This window comes from Panthera onca, chromosome A2 (assembly GCF_046562875.1).
Source record: "Panthera onca isolate mPanOnc1 chromosome A2, mPanOnc1 haplotype 2, whole genome shotgun sequence".
Lineage (NCBI taxonomy): Eukaryota > Metazoa > Chordata > Mammalia > Carnivora > Felidae > Panthera > Panthera onca.
This window is the reverse complement of record NC_138340.1, coordinates 105,214,557-105,232,914: the sequence shown is the minus strand read 5'-3', so window position 1 is coordinate 105,232,914 and position 18,358 is coordinate 105,214,557. Positions and strand designations below refer to the sequence as shown.

Here is an 18,358-nt window from a genome sequence, read left to right as displayed (position 1 = left end):
GGTAAGTGCAATGGAGAAATATAAATTAGGATAAAAGAATGATGAAAGGGCTGATGTTTAATGTAGTCCTTTCTGAAAGTTTGGTGTTCCAGCAGGAATCTGATCAAAGGGAGGGAGCCAGCTGTGTGATTATCTGTAGGAAGAACATCTCACAGAGGAATAGCAATGACTCTGAAGTAGGAAACTGTGAGGCATACTTCAGCCTGGAGGTTATCCAGTGTGCCTAGAGAAGAGTGAGCAAGAGGATAGTAATCAGAGCCAAGGTCAGAGATCTAGCCTAGGTTCAGCTCATCAAGAATTGTTATTACTGGTCCATATGATGGGAAGCCATGGGAGGATTTAGTAGGGAAATGATATCATGTGATTTACATTTTAAAAGAATCATTTTGGCTATGTGACAAATAGATTGTGAGATGCAGCTAGAACAGAAGTAGGTTGTCCAGTTAAGAGGCTTTGAAACTAGTCTGGGCAAGAGGTGATAGCTTGTATTAGAGTAGTGGTGGTGGAGGTAGTGATAAATGGACAGATTTCAGGTATATTATGAAGATGAATCCATAGGATTTGGTGATAGATCATGTATGAATGGTAGGAAAGGGAGAAAGGAGGATAACTCCATTGTGTCTTTGTCTTGTTCTCTGTCAACTCTCCCCTTTCCTTGTCTATCCTCTTCTCAGCTCCCCGTCTCTCCTTTCTTCTCCTCTTTTGTCTTTTTCTCATATACACCTCATTATCCTTAACTTTCTCTTCTCTCCTTCACTTACCTTCTCTTCTGCTCTTCTCTGTCTCCCACCTTGTCTTTCCTTTTCTGTCCTTTTTTCCCTCTTTTTGTGCTCTCTCATTCTTACCTTAAATATAATCATGTTTTCTGTGCCATAAATTCATTGTAGGGAGCTAAAGTTGGGAGACCTGTAGGAAGACTTTTCATGATTAGGATGATGAGCAACCCATTTGATATGTGGTTAGATTTGGGACTTGAAGGTTGAACAACACTTACTGATGAATTAAATATGGTAGGTGGGGTGAGAAGGTAAATCATAGATGACTGTGATGATTTTGCCCCGAGGAAAGTATAAATTGTAGTATCATCAACTGAAATGGAGAAGCAAGTTTGGCTGGGGGTTATGTATAGGGACAAGGCAAATTTTTTTTTTTTTAACATTTTATTTTTGGCATTACCTGCTCAACATCAAGTGGAGATGTAGGGTAGTCTAGGGCCCATGGGAGAGATCAAAGCTAGCTATACTCATTGAGTTGTTCTGCCAAACCTACCCTAGGGAGGCTCCCGATGAGTTATGCTCTTGTAAAATTCCTTCCTCTGGACTGTAAGCAGAACCTGTCAACCTATGACTTCTGACAAACACTATGACAAGAATGATGGAATGTCACTCCCATGATTATGTTATATAAATGTCTTAGCAGACTGAAAGGATTCTCTTGCTGGCCTTGAATAAGCAAAGTCATGTGGTGAACTGCCTGCAAATAGGAGCCACAAGATAGGCAACTGAAGGTAGCCTCTAGGACCTGAGGGCAGTCTTGACCCAACAGCCAGTTAAGAAGCTGGGCCGTAAGTCACACAGTTGCATGGAGATTCTACCAAAAACCTGGAGAAGTTTTAGAAACAGACACTTGCCTATTTGAATTGTAGCTCAAGAACACAGTTGAGAACACAGCCAGCCTGGCAGACAAGTTGATTGCAGCCTTGTGAGACACAGGTAAAGTGCTGAAACAGAAACTGCCAAGAGGCTAAGTTTGTGGCAATTTGTTAGGCATCAACAGATAACTAACACAGTGGTCATCAACTGTAGATGGTATTTAGTACATGGAACTGGGTGAAATCACTTAGACTGTAATGTCCAACAACTAACAATCCAACACTAGTTATAGATCACTTTTTTAGTGAAAAAAATATTATATATCTAAAACTGCAGCCTCTAAGGCTAAATCCAAGTTTTCAGGAAAGAAATTCTTGTTTGACAAGCTTAGATGAAATGTCTACCTCTAAACTAAATAAATGTAGCCTGGAAGAATTCAGGATGCCTAGAAGAATCATATTAACAAGGGCTACATCTGTGTGGGCGAGAGGAAGGGGAATGTAGTGATCAGAGAAGAAAGTCATTGGCTTGGCAAACACCCTCACATTTTTCAGGGGGATCTGTCCACCTGAAAGAATGTAGAAAGATGTGTTTTTTCTCTCTCTTTTTTTTAAGATTAAATTTTTTTTTTTGGCTAATTTTCTTAGGGTCTGCACCAACCAGAATACTAGATAGCAGTTTTTCTGCTACATGACATATTTTTTTAATAACTCAGATTCATAAAATGAGCAAACCATATTTGCCATAATACCAGATACTAGAGATGCTTTGCATTCATGTCTTAAAATCTGTATCAGAACCTGATGTTCTCTGACGTGTAGTATTTTTTATATTGCTTAAGTGTACATACCAGGAGGGGAGCTGTCCATGTTTCTTCCTCCTTGACTTGTAGAAAATTATCAGGTTCCCTTAATAAAATACATTTAATCTTCCAAAATGATGAGAATTAATAAAATACAATAGCACTCTGAACCAATTATGGGGTCAAAGAAAGGATAATCTATTTAGCAGTAGGACTGGCTGATATCACAGGTCCATCTCTTTGAGGATTACTGTGAGGCTTACTAGCAATAACGTCTTATACCCTACACCGAGGGCCTTGAATACTTTAAACTTTTGTATTTTGAGTGTTTTAACCTAGACAGTGTTTGCCAAATTCCTGATTATATTTCACTTGGTTTGGATATTATGCCAATTTTATAAGTTATCAAACTGAAGCTTAGGTCAATAGTGTTTTCATCATTTTTATTTTCAGATTAGTATTAATATCCTAAATTACTATAAATAGTTGACCCTCAAATTATGTCAATTATGTGGTTGATTCATAACTTTGAATTCATTATAAATATTCACATTGTTGATAACTTATGCTGAATTGCTCCTTGGGTTTTTACTTAAAGCATTTTCAGGTGTGAAGGATCACAGACCATCCATTAGTCCCTACAATATGATTTTTTTTTTTAATGTTTATTTATTTTTGAGACAGAGAGAGACACAGCATGAGCAGGGAAGGGGCAGAGAGAGAGGGAGACACAGAATGTGAAGCAGGCTCCAGGCTCTGAGCTGTCAGCACTAGAGCCCGACGCGGGGCTCGAACTCACGAACTGTGAAAGCATGACCTGAGCCGAAGTCGGACGCTTAACTGACTGAGCCACCCAGGCGCCCCGCTACAATATGATTTTAAAATTTAAGCCAAGAAAAGGTGAAAAAGTCTTGCCATTGTCAACTTTTAAAGAAAAATATTTTCTTGCAAATGCATTAATTTCTATAAACGTAATCAGAATTATATATTCATTATGCCTAACTATTCAGTGTTGAGTATCATGTTTTAATTTATTAATCTCTCATCCATTATATGACACTACATTAAAATATAAAATTTATATGTCACATGTGAATTGGTTGTTTAAACCTCATAATGTTTTATGTAAGTTTTTCAAAGTGCAAGCACCATTTGGATGCTAATATTTTTTGTGATTTTCCTTAGCTGTTTTTAGAATAATTTGAATGTGACACAATTAAAAAGGATTCTTTCTTTATTAAACCAGCTTTCTCCTTTACATTTTCTTTCTTTCTGTCTCTTATTTCAATCCTTAGTTTTCTTGCTCATACAATTAAGTTGAACCATATGAAACTGCAATTTCTGCAATTTCTTTCATTTGGCTCAAATTAATAGAAGAGAAGTTATAATGGAAAACGGATAAATGTTTATCATACCAAGAATATTCGTCTTTGAAGATCCAATGAATAATACTATATGTCAACTTTTTTATTAAAAAAATAAATTGAATGGTGCCTGGTGGTTTGGTTGGTTTAGTATCTGCCTTTGGCTCAGGTCATAATATCATGGTTTGTTGGTTTGAGGCCCCGTATTGGGCTTTGCACTGATGGTGTGGAGGCTGCTTGGGATTTTCTCTCTCCTGGTCTTTCTGCCCCTGTCCCACTTGTGCTCTCTCTCTCTCTGTCTCAGAATAAATAAACTTAAAAACATAAATTGAAATTACTAGACAAACCTTAGATTTAGCTTCATCAATGTAAACATACTTAAGTCCATCAAGATTCTAAGATCGATTCATCTGAGGTTAATCATATTGTAGACAGTATTGTTTACTGTGCAATAACATTTATCTTACAAAAAAGATGTAATATTTCCACCTGAAAGCACACAAAGCATATTCCTTCTTGATTAATTATTTTGTCTTTAAAAGCTTGATAAATGACCATTCATATTACTGAACTGTGGATTCCGTGTAAATTTCTAGTTATTATACAAATGGCCTACATTGATAGGGTAGTTCTATAATGCCTTTGTCTTGCTCTATAAATAGTCAAGGTGCAAAATTGATAGCCTTTTATATAAATAATATATAATAATATGCTGTAATTTCTATGTTCATATAAAATAACAAATAACCAGATTTCTTGCTCTTTACTTATGTTTTGTTTTAACTAGATTAGACTATTATTCAATAATGGTATACATAAGATATAGTCAAAATTAAAAACTGTACCTAATGTTTGAAATATTTTTTTAAATATTTAAAAGTTTGAAATATCTTTAACTCTTTTTTTTAAATGCCGGAACTGTTGGTAGGTATACCATTTGGGATCTGGTGGCAGATATTCAGGTATCAAGATAGATGAGATGAAGCAATGCAAAAGTTTTAGAATTAAAGGTAGCAGGAAGTTTTAGTTTTGAAGCCAATACTGTTTGAAGTGATGCTGAAGAACACCAGGGATCCTGTCCATAGTGATCTTGTTAAACACATTTTTTAAAAATTACAATATGGAAATAGTAGCATCAGAAAACTAAATTTCTTAAGTATTTTCCAAAAATGGGCTTTACAAATGTTGGCTAAATTGTGTTTTGGTGGAATTAAAGGAAAAGAACATACAAAACTAAGCCCCCAGTTTAATTTTTAGTTTGTGGCCTAGAGATCTGGGCAATTTCATTTTATCACAGAAAAATTTCTTTCCATTCTTCTTTTGCTCCCCCTTTCTTCCCTTTTCCCTTCTTCCTTTTCTTCTTCTTCTTCTTCTTCTTCTTCTTCTTCTTCTTCTACTTTTGGTAGAATTAACACAAAAGAGGGAAAAAATGAGTTGAGTAGTAAAATGGGAAATATCCTAAAATGCCACAAAGACTTTTAATGACAAAATGGCAATCTTAAAGATAGGGAAAGATTTGTTAACTTCTTCACTCATGTGTTATGGAGGTCTTTTATCTCCAATAATGCTGTTTGTGAGATGACAGTGATCTGTCTTAGATATTCTCAGTGTTACTCTGTCTATCATTCTCACTGTGAGGCTCTTTATCCAATTTCACAGATGATAATTTCTAGTTTGTAAACCATTGGTTATCAATGAAAAGAAATCATCCAGAACTAAGTCTTTGGCCAGAATAATTAATCTTTATATAGTTTAATCCCTATTTGATGAAGTGATCTGCATCAAAGAGTGGAGTATTTACTTCAAATCATACCCTTGGTATACTGATAATCAATTTTTTCTATCATTATGGTCATCTAGAAGAAAGGGTGAAGAAAATGATATATTTCACATATAGGCCATCATTTATCATGTTGCAAATTATACTGCCTCACTAAATGAGGAGTTGTGAATTCTTACCTTCCTATGCAAGGTCAATTCTGGATATAAAATAAGGAATAATTAAGAATAATAAATGAATAATAACAAAAGTATTAAATATTAGTCTTTGTTTAGTTTCTAGGATATAATGTATTATATTCCTTCTCTTCATTCACTTAACACCAATAGTGTATACCAAAGTTTTATGTTGTAGTAGAAAATATATACTAAATCTTGCTTGAAAAACCGTTTTAAAATTCTGTAGCTATACTTCAAGGTTGAATACGTCATTACTTGCAACCAATGGTCTTCAACTAGGAATGATTCTTCCCTTTCAGGGGTCATTTCATAATGTTTGGAGACATTTTTGTTTGTCATGATTTAGAGTATGCTAGTGGCACCTAGTAAAAAGAGGCCAGGGATGCTGCTAAATTTCCTACAGTGTACAGGACAGCCCTTTATAGCAAAGAATCATGTAGCCTAAAATATTAGTAATGCTGAGGTTTCAGAAACTTTGATTTAAACAAATATGCATTGAGTGCTTTCTCTGTGTTTAATATTGTGCTTAAGAACCCTGGGGAGTAAAAAATAAGCCAGGTAATCAGTACACTCAAGCTTGAAATCTCGGGGAAGAATTGAGTTGAAAGTCCAAATAAAGATGATGGTGATAACAAATTGATTAATATATCACACAAAGACAAAATAAAAAGCCATGAAGGCTCAGTGGAGCCCAATTCACATTTGTTTGGGGAATAAGTAGTTTTACAAAAACTGTGACAGTTATATGTTTTTTTCCCACTTTCTCAAAGTAAATAATTCTTGTACCTGGTTACAAAATATTAAAGGTGAAGAAGAGTACTCATTGAAAAATAAATTTCTCTCTCTTGTCCCCCTAGTCATCACTCTCTTTTCCTCTTCCTTCTTGTGGATCCTTTCCAAGGCATCCCATTCCTTTAAAGTACATGTATATCATGTCATATGGATGCATTACAACTTATTTAATCAGATCCCTATTGATAAGCATTTAAGTTATTTCAATTTTCTATGATTTCTAACAGTGCTGAGATGAATATATTCTTTTATGCATCTGAGTGCATATCTGAAGGTTAACTAGACGTGGGACTTCGGTTTCAGAATTTTTGTGAAATTTTCATTTTAAAAATATTTTTCAAATTGTTCCCTTTGGTAGCGAGCTTCCAAAATGATCCCCAGTTATCTTTTTCTCTTGAAATATATACTCCTGCGTAGCCCCCTCCCACATTGAACAATACTGACCTATGTGACCAATAGGATATGTGACTACAGAGTCCAGGACATAAAAGACATAGCAGTTACCACCCTGCCTTTTTTTTTTTTTTTTTTTTTTCTTTTTGGATCTCTGGCTCTAGGAGAAACCAGTTGTCATGTCATGAGAGCATTCAGGTATTACATATAGAGGAACTGAGGGTTCTCACTAACAACCAGCACCAACTTGCTAGGTAGCTATGTGAACAACTTTTAAGAGCGGATCATTCTAGCCCTAATCCAGCCTTAAAATAATTCAGCCCTGACTAACCTCACAAGGGACTCTGAGCCAGAACTGCCCAACCTCTAGCCCAACCAGCCAGAGCTGCTCTCAAATTTCTGACCCAGAGAAATTGTCAAGAAAATAAATGTTCAGGGTGCCTGGGTGGCTCAGTCGGTTAAGCATCCGACTTCGGCTCAGATCACGATCTCACAGTTTGTGGATTCGAGCCCTGCATCACTGACAGCTCAAAACCTGGAGCCTGCTTCAGATTCTGTGTCTCCGTCTCTCTCTTCCCCTTGCCCACTCATGTTCTCCTGCTCTTCCTCTCTCTGTCTCAAAAATAAATTAACATTAAAAAATTAAAAAAAAAAAAGAAAAGAAATGGTAATTGATGTCTTAAACCTCTAGGTTTTAGAGCCACTTGTTATGTGGCAATAGATAACTAATATATTCTTCATGGACAGTATTCCAACTTATACTTCCAATAGCAGTGGTGGAGAGTGCCTGATGTCTTTTACCTATCCTCTCTGTCAGGGCGTGGTATCGTTTTTTTTTTTTAAATGCTTGCCAATGAAATAGGTAAATAACATGTCATTGTCGCCTGAATTATATTCTCTGAGTGCTGTTGAGCATATTTTCATACATTTAAGAATTAATTCAATATGATATCTATTCACATATTTTGCTCATTTTTCTACTGAGTTGTTTGTTGTTTTCTTATTTATTTATAGGAGCTGATCACACATTGAAAAAGTGCAATTTGCATGTGATACCCGTTACAAATGTTTTTCCCTCCTTTGTTTTTTATAAAGTGATTTTTAAAATAAAAACATTACAATTTTGTTTTTGGTAGTCAAAGTCTTCAACATTTAAAAATGGTTTCTGGGCTTCAAGCCATAGTTATAAAACTCATCCCATTTCTAAGATGACTTTTGTAACTCTACCATGGATGTTTTAGTATTTCTGGGTTTCCTTTTTTTATATTTAAATACGTAATTCATCTGGAGTTTAGGTTGCAAGGTAAGACTTTCTCCTAATGTAATGACCTTTCTCCTAATATGAAATTTTTTCCTCTTTTATACTGAATTACATTACATTTGATCAATTTCTAGTCCTTATTGTATGTTCCATTGATTGAGCTTTTTATCTGTGTTATGGTAGCTTAGGGTTACATTGTTGTTCTTATGGTATCCTAATTTTCAGCATGATTCTGACTCTGATTCATTTCAATATTTGTTAAGCACTTGCTCTTCAGATTTTAAATAGTTAAGAAAGAGTTTCTATTTATGTGGAAATGCACCTCCTAGTGGAGAAAACGAACAACCTCAAAACAAATCAATCTGTGATATGAAGAAAATAAAGCAGTATAAATACTTATGTTTTTATAGGAGTTTCAATGACAGTTTCTCCAAGAGGTGACATTCAAGATGAGAGTGGAATGAATACGATTCGGTAGATCATGGCTGGCGGATGGAACAGAGTACAAAGGCTGATAGGCAGGAGCTTGAAAAGCTTTGTGAAACATGAGAAAAGTGAAACAGTAGAAAGAATAGAAGTATAAAGAAATAGGATACTGATAGGAAATGTGGTCAGAAAAAGACCCAGGTCCTGGGATGCTTTGTAGACCATGTTAAGAATTTTGGATTACATTCTAAGTGGGTAAGAAATAAAAGGTTGGGATATGATTGATACTATCAAAGAAACACTGTTTTAGAGAACTTGATTAATGTGTAGCTGAGGAATGAGGGAGAGGAGGGCAAGGGTGAAAGCAGGCAGTCCTGGTAGGCTATTTCAGTAGCCCCAATGAAACATGGTGGTGGCTTGGGCCAGTTGTATGAGGTGGCAGATGTGATTTGAATCCAGTCAAAACTTGTGGAACAGCTAAGGCAATTTGCCTTAGAATCAGCTTGCTTTGCCAGAAAACAAAAGTCCTGGTTTTAGTTGACATCACAGTAAGATTACAAGTTAACATAAGGAGAATGAACACGTTTGTATTCTTCAAAATTTTTTTAAACTCAGAAATGTAATATTTTCTATTGATTGATGTTCACAGTAGGACTTTAAATTTTTCTTCATGGATATCTTCATGCTCCTTGTTATTTTTTTGTGTTTTGTTCCTCGTTTAAGTGGAGCTCGTACATCCATTATAGTATCTTCTAACTGGTTGTGAACCAGCATCAGCTGCCAGACATGTGAGTGAACATGTCAACATTATTCCCACCCCTAGATTTGGAGCCTTCTCACTGATGGGGAGCAGAAAACAGCCATCCCGGCTATGCTCTGCCTGAATTCCTGATCCACAGAATCTCTGAAGACAATAAATAAATAGCTGTTTTGAATAATTTGTTACATAACTATAATAATTGGAATAGAAAGTGCATTCTCTCTCTTTGGGCTGTAGAAATCAGTAAATACAATTTGGATTCTCCTTTTCAATTATTTTTTATGGAGGCTTACCATTAGAAAAATGCACCAAACATAAATATACAGATCAGTGAATTATCACAAATGAACAGCTAAGTAACCAACATTCAGGAAAAGAAGCAATATTCAAAAATAATTTATCAGTGTCCTCCCCATCCCCCCACTTTATCCTTGCCTTCTACCAAGTGAAGTATAGGAAGGCTTGCCCACTTACTTATCCTTTCTCCCTTAGGGTAAAGAAATAACTTTTGGTTTTCTATCTCAAAATGAGACCTTTTATTTGGAGAAGTGTATTCTGTCAGCAGTGTCAGGGATATACAGCTGGGGGCATCCTTTCTCCACATTTTCCTGCATTCTGTTTGACCTGGGCGGTCCCTTAATCTGTTCAGTTTTTTTGTCAACAATGAAATTCAATCTCTGTCCTGTTTTTAGCCTTTTTTGAGGAGGGTTGTGATTTTTTTTTTTAATTAAAGATTTTTAACAGGCAACAACAACAAAAAACCAAAACACGAGGTCACTCTGGCGTCAAAATTTGCTTCCTTATTCTGAACTAGAATTTTAAAATACTTGATGATAAATATATTAGTTTATATTTTGATGCAATCAAAGTAGGTTTTTATGTTTGAAGTATAAATGTTTCTGAACCTTTTCTTAAATATTTAAAAATGGCAAATTTATACAATATTATCATATTTCGTTCTTTTTAAAGCTTTTTTAAATTGAGGCATAACTGACATACAATATCATGTTAGTTTTAGGTCTACAACATAATGATTTAATATTTGCACATATTGCAAAACGATAACCGTAATTAAGTTTAGTTAATGTCTGTCATCATACATAGCTACAGAATTTATTTTTCTTGGGATGATGACTTTTAAGATTCATGCTTAGCAACTTTCAAATATGCAACAAGTATTATTAACTGTAGTTGTCATGCCATACCTTATATCCCCTGACTTATTTATTTTATAACTGGAAGTTTGTACCTTTTGACTCCTTTTACCTATTTCATCCATCCCTCAGCCCCACCTTGACAACCAAACCACCAATCTGTTTCTGTTTTTGTGACCTTTTCTTTTTTAATTCCACATATAAATGATATATATGTTATTTGTCTTTCTCTGACTTATTTCATTTAGCATAATACCCTCAAGGTCCATTTATGTTGTTGTTCATGGCAAGATTTCATTCTTTTTATGGATGAGTAATATTACATTGTATAAATACATCACATTTTCTTTATCCATTCATTTATTGGTGAATACTTAGGTTGTTTCCATATTTTGGCTTGTGTAAATAATGCTGCAGTGAACATGGAGGTGCATGTATGTTTTAAAGCTAATGCTTCCATTTTGTCTGGACAAATGTCCAGCAATTTCATTGCTGGATCATATGGTAGTTCTATTTTTTAATATTTTGAGGAACCCCCATACTGTTTTCCATGGTGGCTGCACCAATGTACATTCCCAACAACAGTGCACAATGGTTCCCTTTTTTCCTTATCTTTGCCAACACTTGTTATCTCTTGTATTTTTGATGATAGCTCTTCTAACATGTGTGAGGTGAAATCTCATTGGGGGTTTAATTTGCATTCCTCTGATTATTAGTGATGTTGAACACCTTCTCATGTACCTGTTGGACATTTGTATGTCTTCTTTGGAAAAATGTCTAATCAGATCCTCTGCCCATTTTTTCCATCAGGTTGTTTGTAGAAAAGTGGTTGCCAGGGGTTGAAGAGTGAGGAAAATGGGGAGAAGCTGGTAAAAGGGTACAAACTTTCAACTTTAAGATGAGTAAAGTCTGAGGACCTAATGTAAAACATGGCAACTGTATTTGATAACAATGTATTATATGATTGAAATTCGTTGAGAATAGAACTTAAATATTTTTATCAAAACAAACAAACAAACAAACAAAACAAAACAAAACAATAAAGGAAGGAAGAAAGAAAGGAAGAAAATGAGCTAGGCTCTTGGAATAGAGGGATCCTGTATTCAAGTGTCCTGTTCTTAAGGCGATCACAGTATGGAGGGAGCAGCAATTAGCTTGACTGGTCAGGAGTGCTCATGGAGATCAAGTTAGCCTGGTGCCAAGTTCTTGTTGAATGTCGATGTTAACTTCTTAGTGAACATGAAATTCTGTAAACAAAGCAAGCATTCTGGGGTGGTCTTCAGATAGTCATTATAGCTTTTTGAGTGGGGGCTTTGGGGTAAATTTCCTAAAAGAAACATATTTTGCCCTAGTAACCAGAGACTTCTTTTCTCCGTTGAAGTGTAAGTGCACAATTCATACTTAAATATCTTTGTCCAGAGCATAAGGCATCCTTTGTTCTTGTATGATTCAAATTCAATAAGAAATGATTAATAAAAATTTGAATATGTTTTAGTAGTGTTTGGGCTCCTTTCTCTTTAAGAGGGAACAGAAAGAAGAGAGGCAGCTCCTCATATTCTGCTGTTAGGAAAAATTATTTTACTCTTAGATGCAATTATAATGAAATAAATGTATATTTCAAGGGCTTATTTTTTAACTTCACAAGATTTTTAGCATTGAGGCACGTCTTCGCTTTATCAAGAATTATTATCCTGTAACAGTAGGTTATTGTAAAACATTTTATCCACATTTTGTCTTTCATTTCCTTATAATAGATATTTTTAAACCTATTTTTTTCAAATGTTAATTTTTGAGAGAGAACAGGGGAGGGGCAGAGAGAGAGAGGGAGGGTGAGAGGATCCAAAGAGGGCTCTATACTGATAGCAGAGCTCAATGCGGGGCTCAAACTCATGAACTGCGAAATCATGCCCTGAGCCCAAGTCAGATGCTCAACTGACTGACCCACCCAGGTGCCCCTATAATTGATATTAACAACAACAACAACAACAACAACAACAACAACAACAAAAATCAGCAAAATTAGGATCAAAGTTCCAGGGGCACCTGGCTGACTCAGTCGTTAGAGCATGTGACTCTTGATCTTGAGGTTGTAAGTACAAGCCCCATGTTGGGTGGAGAGATTACTTAAAAAAGAAAATAATAAAAAACAAACAAAACAACAATGCTCCAGTCTTTATAGCTATCTCTTTTTCTTAGTGGAATTCAATTCAGTGTTTCTTTTCACTCTCTTAATTCTCATAATTTATGTCACATTAGAAAGGAATGGTCATATCTACATTGTCTTATATATTAATATATATTAGCTTCAGCATTCTATTCTTCAGAATCACATTATAACCTGACACCTTTATAATCCTGTAATATTATAAAGACATAGTCTCATGTCAGCTATTAAATAAATTCTTCCATGGTCATAAGCATTAAGATATCCACGAATGTCTGATATACACTCTGGGTGCCTTGCAGAAAACATGTTTAAATGGCCCTAATAACTTAGAATCATTCAAAGGAAGCATATTTCTTAGTTTCCACCAGTTTATGGCATTTTCTCAGTATTATTTTTTTTTAAGACCTTGAGAGTTTTGAAGATTACTGGTTAGATATTTTGTAGAATGTTCCTCAGTTTGGGCACAGCTGATATTACACAAATATTTATTTATTTTGGAGATTGTGGGTCTTGGAGAATATGACATTGATGCATCCTACCAAAGGCACCTGATAACAATATGCACTATGACTAGTAGACTTAATCTTATTACTTGTTGGACATTGTATCTACCAGGTTTCTCCACTCTGAAGTCACTGTTTATCCCTTTATATATTCTTTTCCTATCTTTAAACTGAGTCATTAAATCCTGCCCACACTAAGAGTAGGAGAATTGAACTCAATTCTCTGGAGGGAGGAGTATCAAAAATTTTGTGTATGTGTTAAAAAGACCATAATAATTAATATGCATGGGGGGGGGGTACTTTGACACTATGCAACCATCCTGTTTTATCTTAAAATTTTGCCTTCAATAGAGAATCGTGTTTGCAGAAATTATTACTGTTGTTTTCTAACGGTGATTTTCTCTTTCTCACACTTTTATATGTATTCTTTGGAATTCTTCTGTAAGGAAGATTTATCCTGTACTGATAGAAAACTTTTATCATCTTCCCTTTAGGTTCTTTGGCTAGTCTGATAATTAGATTGACAGAAAACAAATTAACAGAAGAAAAAATTTAATTTTGTATATGTAGTATAAAAGTGTCAAAGACATGAGAGGCTCCCTGATAGATAGTCAGGACAATTGAGGCTTATATATTATCCTCAATTAGCTAAGGAGAAGGGGGTGGTCGGAATCTGGGGCTTCAAAGGGGAGGAAGAAAATTCACAGGAAAATAGAAATGCAAATGTATGGTAAACAAATGATTGTCATGCAAAGAAGTCTTCTTTTTTTTTTTTAATATTTATTTATTTATTTTTGGCAGACCGCAAGCAAGGGAGGGACAGAGAGAAAGGGGGACAGAGACTCTGAAGTAGGCTCTGTGCTAACAGCAGTGAGCATTATGTGGGGGTGGAAGTCACGAACCCTGAGGTCATGACCTCTGAGCCAAGGTCAGAAGTTCAATGGACTGAGCCACCCACGTGTCCTGCAGGTAAGTCTTTCTGATACAAAAAGTTATCTATGGCAATACCTCTTTCTCGTAGGCCTTCTGTGTAAATTCTTTTAGGTAGTTAAGGGAGAGGTTTTAAAACAAAACAAAAAACATAAGAACCCTTTCCTGAGTCCACTGGGTGCTAGTTACCTTTGGCTCCAAGCAATCTACACACCTTTTGGGATAATGTATTCTCCCCCATTTCTCTCTCATTTGTTTATTTAATTGTAGAGGTAGAAAACTTTTTCTGATAAGGGCCAGAAAGTAGATATTTTAGGCTCTAAAAGCTGGATTTTGTAGGAAAAATGAAAAAGTATCCAATTACTAACTTATTCTAGGACCATGTTCCAAACTTTATAACCTATTGTCATTCTGGTATCTGTTAGTCTACTCTTAATTATGTATATTTAAAGGAGTATTTAGTAATAAGGCATATCTTTGAAAAAACTGAGGCATTTAGATATTATCTTCCTGGTATCTTTTAATGAATGGAAGGTAAAATATACTCTTAGGTTAACTTGTTGGTATTTAAAGATTTGATAATTCTGTGATATTGTTTCTTTTTTTTTAAATTTTTTTTTTAATGTTTATGTATTTTTGAGAGACAGAGACAGGATGCAAGTGGGTTAGGGGCAGAGAGAGAGAGAGACACAGAATCCGAAGCAGGCTCCAGGCTCTGAGCTGTCAGCACAGAGCCCGACGCTGGGCTCGAACTCACAAGCTGTGAGATCATGACCTGAGCCAAAGTCGGACACTCAACCGACTGAGCTACCCAGGCGCCCCATGTGATATTTTTTCTTACTGGAAACACAATCTCTTAAAACTTCAGCTAACTTCAGACGTTGTTTCTTATATTTTACAGATTATAAAACCAAGGCTTGAAGGGCTTAAGTAAATTGTGTGAGGTCATATGTAGGGCTGGGACCAGACTCTGATACTTGTGAGTTGTTTCTTCCATTACCTTTTGTTGCCAAATACAAGAAGAAATGAATATGTCGTATAAAAAATGTAGGGTTAAACTATTCTTTAAAATGTTTTGCAACTAAAATGATTTAAAACTGACCATTATGTATAATATTGAAAAGAGAAAATCCTTGTCTATTTGGTCTTTATGACTGCTCACTGCTGTTATAGGTGGCGAGCAATAAATAAAATAAGTTCACAGAAATAAAACAAGTGCTCTGGCTACCATTTATTTTGGCAATTGTCAGGAAAGATGAATTAGCCAGCACAGATTCCCCAGAGGTGGCATGATGTGTAAGACTAATAAAACGATACCTGATGATTCCCTTGGAGAAGGAAAGAATAACCTCAAAGAAGAATCAGAATTAACAAGAAATGAGACCAATCTTTCACAGCGCCATCAAGGTTAGAAAGATAAAGCTATAGTACTCTAAAAGCCATGAAATTACTTCTAAAGGCAATAATCGATTTAGTGGGAAACACTAGAAAACTACAAGTCAAAAAACAACATCAACAAGAACGGTAAGCCCTGGAGGTCACAGCCATCGAGAAAGTGCCTGGTAAATCCTGTTTCCCTCCCCCTGCTCCTCAGCCAAGATTGATTCTATGCTCAATCCTGAGCCTGAAACAACTGTTTCCTAAGGAGAAACCTTTTTATTTACTATGATTTACTTTTTCTTTACTTGCTTCTTGCAGAAAAGGAGGGAAGAGAGGAGGGAGGAAGGGAAGGAGGGAAAGATGAAGAAAGAGTGGGAGGGAAAGAAGAAAGAAGAAATGCAGCAAAGGGGAAAAAAGAAAAGAAAAATAAGTCTACCACTGTCCATTTCCTTCTTTGCTTACTTTCTTTGCTAGATTGGTTGATCAAAAACCCTTCAATGGAATAGATTAATTGTGTATTCTTGCTTTTCACAAGAATATGATTGTGTAAATCATCACAGGTAATGATTTTCTTGATCATTTCAAGTCTTTTCTGAATAGTATGCATTGCTCTGTGTTCTGATAATCTGCATCAACTCTTCTTGCATTCAACTGCCAATTTGCAACTACGTGGCTGGAACTGGAACTGGAGGGTATTATGCTAAGTGAAATTAGTCAGTCAGAGAAAGACACAAATCATATGACTTCACTCATATGAGGACTTTAAGAGACAAAACAGATGAACATAAGGGAAGGGAAACAAAAATAATATAAAAACAGGAAGGGGGACAAAACAGAAGAGACTCATAAATATGGAGAACAAACTGAGGGTTGCTGGAGGGGTTGTGGGAGGGGGGATGGGCTAAATGGGTAAGGGGCATTAAGGAATCTATTCCTGAAATCACTGTTGCACTATATGCTAACTAATTTGGATGTAAATTTAAAAAAATAAAATAAAAAAACAAGTTAAAATAAATAAAATTTCAATTTATAATTGGTTATTTAGCTGACGCTTCACTGTGCCTATTCAGCCTGTTCTGCTGGCACTGGAGACTGAGATGGAAGACAGTCTCAGTGTTCAAGTGATATGCCCCGATTCGAGAGACCCCCGAAAACAATCCACCAGAGTCCAGAGTCAAAGCCAAGCAGCAAGGGTCGTTTATTGTAGGTTCGAACCGGGTCCTCCACGCACTCGTTGCCGGTGATGCTAAGAGGCCCCGAGCAAGGATCTTACAGCTTCTTTTATAGACAGGCACAAACAAGTTAGGGATTTTTTGCGGTTACAGAGCTGTTATTGGTCGACATTTAAATTTGAACACTCAGCAGAACTTGATTGGTTCCCGCCTTTAGGTCAGACCACAACCAGGCACGCCCTGGCTGGTTCTGGGAACAGCGGGGGGGGGGGGGGGGGGGGGGGGGGGAGTTTTCTTTGCAGTTGTGAGTACACCTGGTAATTTTTCTCTTAGTCTCTCATTCCCCCCTTTCTTTGGTGCCTTAAGAGCCAATCTTGGATCTTATGTGTCTGACTCAAATGTTTCAGTAATGATAGGTTTGTATTGGGTCCTAAGGACCATCAGTTGGATCATGTTAACTCGGTCTTTGATAAAGGCAACTAGTTTATTAATAATATAAGGCCCGAAGGTGAGGAGGAGAAGGAGGAGTATAAGGGGCCCTGCTAGAGCAAAAAGCAGGGTAGCTAGCCATGGGGACTGATTGAACCAAGACTCAAACCAGCCTTGTTGTTGTTCTTGTTCACGCCTCCGTTTGGCCAGGCCTTCTCTAACTTTAGCCATGGACTCTCGGACTACTCCAGTGTGGTCAGCATAAAAACAACATTCTTCTCTTAAGGCTGCACATAAACCTCCCTGTTGGAGGAAGACTAGATCTAGCCCCCTTCGGTTCTGTAGGACTACTTCAGAAAGGGAGGTCAGAGATTTTTCGAGGTGCGAGATTGAGTCCTCAAGTCTGGCTATATCCTCATCAATGGCTGCCCTTAGGCTATTGAACCCTCGGTGCTGGATGGCTAGTGATGAGATCCCTGTTCCTGCCCCTATGGTACTGAGGCCAAATAAGGTGGCCAAGGTAATGGCCGTAAAGGGTTCACGTTTTGTTCTTATTGACTCTCTTGCTTTTGTCCCTTCTGTCCACAGATCATATACAACATTTTCTCGGTGGTAAATAACCTTTGGAACTATTAATACCATGATACAATATTCAGGTGACAAATTAAAAACATCTCTGGTAACACATGGGGTGAGCCCTGTCTTAGAACAAATCCACCAACTGTCAGGAGCTGGAATTATCCATTTAGATTCATCCATAGAGTAATTAGTCGGGGCACAGAGCTGGATATGGCTAGAGGGGACCTTCCCTATACAAGTCCCATTGCCAGTGACTGCTTGCAGTGTGAGGCCGGGGCCCTTTCGATTCCACTTGCAAGCTGCTGGCGACTCTTCTCCTGACTGTGAAAAAGGGGCAGCTAGACCTATGGCTTCGTAGAAGGGGGGTTTTATGTCATAACATAGCCAGCAGGCCCTTGTTGCCTCAGGGTCCGATCGGCTTAAGGCCTCATACGCTGTTGTTAGCAATTTCCATAGGGAGTCTATGCCTTCTGGGTTCTGATTTTCTTGGACAGCTTGTGCTTTTACTCCTGGGGTAAGGATGGGGGTCCTGCTGGAGGGAATAGAGGGGATCTGCCTGGGGATAGGCTCGTCTCTTTTTTTTTTTTTCTTTTTTCTAATACCTGATTTGGCCCCACCGGTTGTACAAGAGGGGAGACTTTTAATTTTATTTGAATGGCAATCCCATAGAGGGGATATTGATATAAGTAGAGTTG

General features: G+C 36.6%; 1 long non-coding RNA gene across 4 annotated transcripts in view; it reads left to right on the top strand.

Moving 5' to 3' along the window:
- LOC132679222 (uncharacterized) overlaps positions 1–18,358 on the top strand; it is a 96,719-nt gene that overhangs the window by 29,277 nt on the left and 49,084 nt on the right. For all 4 annotated transcript variants that reach the window (XR_013553581.2, XR_009610018.2, XR_009610017.3 and 1 more), the window contains one exon: positions 13,975–14,142. This is a non-coding gene — a long non-coding RNA (uncharacterized LOC132679222). The remainder of the gene's footprint in view (positions 1–13,974; positions 14,143–18,358) is intronic.